The sequence below is a fragment of the Cydia fagiglandana genome, chromosome 24 (assembly GCF_963556715.1).
Source record: "Cydia fagiglandana chromosome 24, ilCydFagi1.1, whole genome shotgun sequence".
NCBI classification, from domain to species: Eukaryota; Metazoa; Arthropoda; class Insecta; order Lepidoptera; family Tortricidae; genus Cydia; species Cydia fagiglandana.
In genome coordinates this window covers 51,222-57,221 of record NC_085955.1, presented here as the reverse complement: position 1 = coordinate 57,221, position 6,000 = coordinate 51,222, and positions in this window count along the sequence as shown.

The following is a 6,000-nucleotide window of genomic DNA, read 5'->3' as shown; positions in this document are numbered from 1 at the left end:
ACCTGCAATAAACAAGTTTTTTAAGGGAACATTGGCATGTGTACAGCATCGTGTACTTTGGTCTATTAATTTACTAATAAATAATACACCAAAATTAAAATCCTTTCACGATAGACCTACACAAGTATTCTACTTTTAGATTTAAGACATACGAATGACTAAAGCTGACCTGTAAAATTTGGACTTTATTCCGCTCTTGAACCAATGTGCGGCGGGCCGCAGCGTAGATCACCGAGGAGGATTTACGCCGCGCACGCGCAGCGCACACCGGCGACGTAAAATACCCCCAACATGCCGCGAGCGCCCGCACAGCCCGGCGCTGGCAGCCGGCGCATCTGGGATCACTGCGGCGCAGGCCGGGGGATGCCGCGGCATGCCGTCGCGTGTACTCTATCAAAAGGGATTAGAGACTAGTGTGCACGAGTTCTCCCCCGTCGTCCCGGTGCTACTCCGGCGCACTCGGGAGGCCTCGGCGCATACCGGGGTATGCCGCGGCATGCCGGCGCCTACCGCCGCGGTATCCTCTAACGTGCTCCTCGATGCCGCAGAGTAACAATCCTCCGTGATGCTCCGAGGTCTCAAAGCATTTAAATTTATACCTGAATGTAATTGAAATAAAAGGACATGCCTATATACAGTTATTCAATATTATTATAAAAAAAACAACGGGTTGCACTCCGGGAGTGCCGACAGAAGTGAAAACTCAATGACTAGTCCAAAATGTCTGCAGCACTATGTATAATTGACCCATTCTCCTTTCTATTGAAAAACTTTAGTTCCGAAATTGCTGGCCAGTGAGCTTAAATTTGCAGCGTTAATTGTTTAAAATTCGAATAGAAATTGTAAAGTTACCTTGCATACCTCGCATCTAATTTGGTCATGATATTTTGAGTTTTATTCACCAGCACTAGAATTCACTTTTATTAGCGATTTCATCAAGATGTAGCTGTATTAAATTGAATTATATTTGAGTGATATAAAGTTAGAATGTAACTGTGAGATCCTCGTATTTCAACCCGTACAAGATTAGAACCTTTTTCATGTTATGTCATTGAGTTTTTCTTTATTGATTTAAATGCCATCTAAATCAGTGGCCATCTAAACGTTACGGTCACGTGATCGAGTTACGCTGTCTCGAGTTTATCATTTTTGCCCCACCTCAAAAAGTGCCCAGTGCCGCTAAATAAGTTTTCACTTCAAAAATCGCTTTTTTCACTCTCCGTCGTGGAATTGCCCAACCATGTCTCACATATTATCACATACGTACACACATGCACACATACATATTGAGCTTGTTTTGGGACATCGGCAAGCTATTCACAGAGAACGTGTTGAGTTGTCCACAAGACAGGAGACCCACAGTCAGTGCGCTCTCGACATTTGTATTCCTGGAACGTAAGATTCGTAAGTGACATTGTCATAGGTACCTTTACATGTAACTGATGTGAACAACGCTATTTATTTATGTAACCATTATTGCACAAAAGACAAAACCTTACAGTACAACCGTCGGACTTAATGCCATAAGTCATTCTATACCAGTCAACCTTGCTTATGTAGCGAGAAGGTAATCCACATTTCATAACCAACGATGCTTTTATGCCGCATTTATATACATATGCGACAAGTCACCAAACTAAGCCAGAAATAGTAGGTACATTACATTACGATACGAGTACAAGTGCGAGAAGTAGGAAATTCGCAACGAGTGGCGATAAAATGAAACACGACCGAAGGGAGTGTTCTACATAAATCGATACGAGTTGCAAATTACCTTTTCGCACGTGTATTGTGCAACTTTTTACAGTAAGTAGCTACATATAACATTACGGCTCTTAAAATTTTTGACATAATATGCACGTATTACCTAATATTGGCCTTAATCCCGCCCTAGGTAAATTAAATGTAGAGTAAGTAGGTACATTTGATGCTACTTTACCACCCTAGGGCCACTGTTGCCACTTTTTATAATCGTAATACCATCAAAGACTTCAAGCACGATTAAGATTTTATTTTTTAGGGTTCCGTGCCTCAAAGGGAAAAAACGGAACCCTTATAGAATCACTCGTGTGTCTGTATGTCTGTCTGTCCGTCTGACGCAGCCTATTTTCTCCGTAACTACTGGACCAATTAAGTTGAAATTTGGTACACATATGTAAGTTTGTGACCCAAAGACGGACATGTAACGTAAACAAATGAATTTTAACATGGAGGTCACTTTTGGGGGATAAATGTGAAAATTAAAAATAAAGCTTTTCTCTCATATCTCAGGCTATTTATATACTAGGTAAATTATAGTATTAAAATATAGTTAAACGTGAGTTATTAGCTGCAGATAGCGTGGCTCCAGTTCGTGATCGCGTTACCTACCTGAAACAATAACAAATATGAGTATTCATTACGTCGTGCAGCCGATATTTTTGATAAAATGTGCAGGTATAGACGACTGAGCAGTTAACGCTAAAACCGAAATTCGCAATTTGCGGGGATCTTTCTCTTTTACTCCAATGAAGGCGTAATTAGAGTGACAGAGAAAAATCCCCGCAATTTGCGAACTTCGATTTTCGCGGTTATAGCCCTGGTTAGATCATTTTCCCAAACACATAATTTAATATTTTTAATAAAAAACAATAAGTTTCTAGCAATACATAATACATAACTTGGAGTTGAAATTAGAAGTTATAAGTACTTAAGTCTCTAAGAAGGTAAATTCTTATTTCCTAACTAGGTTTTCAGGGTTCCGTACGCAATGGGGAAAAAACGGGACCCTATTATTACGACTCCACTGTCCGTCTGTCTGTCACCAGGCTGTATCTAATGGGCCGTGAATTTAGAGATGGGTAGTGAGTAAATACTCACAGGTAAATACCGAGTAAATACTCAGTATTTACTCAATATACCCGTATTTACTCGTTTACACCCAAATTGGTGGGTATAAACTATTTAGAGTGCTGAAAGGGGCATATAAATTTGAAATATAGGTGTATTTTGTAAGCCGCTACTGGATTAAGTACTCAAAATTGTAAGAAATGTATTTTTAAGAGGGGCACTCCATACATGTAACTAATTGTCACAAAAAAATATCTCAGAAACCACCAACGTATTGCACGTCATTAAATGGGTCTTCAAAATAACTGGAATGTTTCTAAGAACATTTTTGGATAAATTGAATATTTTTGGAAAAAAACCGTTTCGAAAGGCCAAAATAATGTTTATCTTTCTATAACTTTCGAACTAAAGTTCAGAAAAAATATGAAAACATATCGGGAGATTAGCCGTATAATAGAGTACAAAAAACAATATTTTGAACATCATCGGTTGAGCCATTTTTGAGTTTTCTTTAAAAACCCTTAATAAAAGGTCGTAAGTGCCGCGCAAACACGAACTTTTGCGCGACATGCACTTATCTAGAACATCGATAGAATTTAAGTACTCATATTTTTTAAGAAAATAGCTTCTTATTTAAAACAAAATTGTTATCACAATTTGCCTCTCAATAATAATTACCTTTTTTTCCTAAATTAAGCGCCCTCTATGCTTTTTATTTTATAGATATTGTTAATACACGTTAGCACTCTTCAATAAAAGACAATTTTGTTCTTAAATCTCACTTTTTGAATATTTTATAAGCAATCGTTTTTACCCACCTAAATGAGTAAATACGGGTATTTATCGGGTGCTTTGAGTAAATACCGAGTAAATACTCAGTATTTACTCACCCCTACCCATCTCTAGCGTGATAGCTAGACAGTTGAAATTTTCACAGATGATGTATTTCTGTTGAACTAAAACTGTCCAATTTTTGTTATGAAACAAAACAAAAAGAAACTCCATAACAAAAATCTCTTTGAATTTCTGTTGAATACGATGAAATGATATTTTTGAAATCGAGCGACAGAAATCGAGAATCGAGAGGTAGTGACCACTAACTATTCTATTTTATTAGTAGAATTTAAATTGTAATCTGAATTAATAGTATCATGAAGAGAGCCATAGTCTCCTACTATACCTTCTTAGACGTAGTTTAGAAAGTCATGGGGGTGGTCATGGGTAGGTTACGGGGTGGTCATGGGATTTCGCCAAGGAATGGTCATGGGGTTGATCACATAGGTAGACATGGCTCGGCTATGTGGTGGTCATGGTGTGGTCTTAAGATCAGCCATAGGGTATGTTTATGGGATGTCCATTGACCATGGGGTGATAATGTGGTGGTCATTGCATTCTCCTTGGGGTAGTCATGGGACCGGATTGGCCATGGGGATGGTCAAAGGGTTGTCAGCCACGGAAATATGTATGCAATTTATAGAGCAACGAAATCCCTCTAGTTAGTGTAGTTACCATACTATCATTATTAATGAATTCGGGCACCTGGCATCTGTTCAGCGGTGGGTGCGGGAGTGGATGGGCAACAAAGGGGTAGTTACAATCAATTGAAGGTGTACAATTTATAGAGCTCTGAGTTTGGTGTGATATAATAGCTAATTATGTATTTAATTCAAATATAATAATGCCAGGCGTTTTATTTGGGGGAAAAGTAGTGCCACATTTTCTAGCTCTTAGACCATAATTAGTTTTGTTTATTGTGTATTGCATTTCCATGCTGTTACATAAAGGTGTTACAATAATTACTACCCTAGTAGCATTTTCGTTGGGGCCCACGGTGCCAACGGTAGGGAAAACGTTGGGATGAGGTTCGTTCCGTAGCCAACATTAATTTTGTATTGGCCCACCATCGCATTTACCAACATTCGCTGTGGCACAGATGCCCAACAATGGGCCTTTGTGTATTTTGGTACCGTTGGCTAAACAACGATAATATTCGTTGGCCCAATGATGACATATATCGCATTTACCAACATTGGCAGTGGCAGTGATGCCCAACAATGGGCCTTTGTGTATTTTGCTACCGTTCGCTAAACAACGATAACATTCGTTGGCCCAATGATGACGAATACCGCATTTACCAACATTGGCTGTGGTACGGATGCCCAACAATGGGCTTTTGTGTATTTTGGTAACGTTGGCTAGTCAACGATATCATCCGATGGCCCAATGATGACAAATATCGCATTTACCAACATTGGCTGTGGCACTGATGCCCAACAATGGGCCTTTGTTTATTTTGGTAACGTTGGCTAATCGACGATATCATCCGATGGCCCAATGACGACAAATATCGCATTTACCAACATTGGCTGTAGCATTGATGCCCAACAACGGCCCTTTGTGTATTTTGGTAACGTTGGCTAATCAACGACATCATCCGATGGCCCAATGATGACAAAAATCGCATTTACTAACATTGGCTGTGGCACTGATGCCCAACAATGGGCCTTTGTTTATTTTGGTAACGTTGGCTAATCAACGATATCATCCGATGGCCCAATGACGACAAATATCGCATTTACCAACATTGGCTGTAGCATTGATGCCCAACAATGGGCCTTTGTGTATTTTGGTAACGTTGGCTAATCAACGATATCATCCGATGGCCCAATGATGACAAAAATCGCATTTACCAACATTGGCTGTGGCACTGATGCCCAACAATGGGCCTTTGTTTATTTTGGTAACGTTGGCTAATCAACGATATCATCCGATGGCCCAATGACGACAAATATCGCATTTACCAACATTGGCTGTAGCATTGATGCCCAACAACGGCCCTTTGTGTATTTTGGTAACGTTGGCTAATCAACGACATCATCCGATGGCCCAATGATGACAAAAATCGCATTTACTAACATTGGCTGTGGCACTGATGCCCAACAATGGGCCTTTGTTTATTTTGGTAACGTTGGCTAATCAACGATATCATCCGATGGCCCAATGACGACAAATATCGCATTTGCAACATTGGCTGTAGCATTGATGCCCAACAACGGGCCTTTGTTTATTTTGGTAACGTTGGCTAATCAACGATATCACCCGATGGCCTAATGATGACAAATATCGCATTTACCAACATTGGCTGTGGCACTGATGCCCAACAATGGGCCT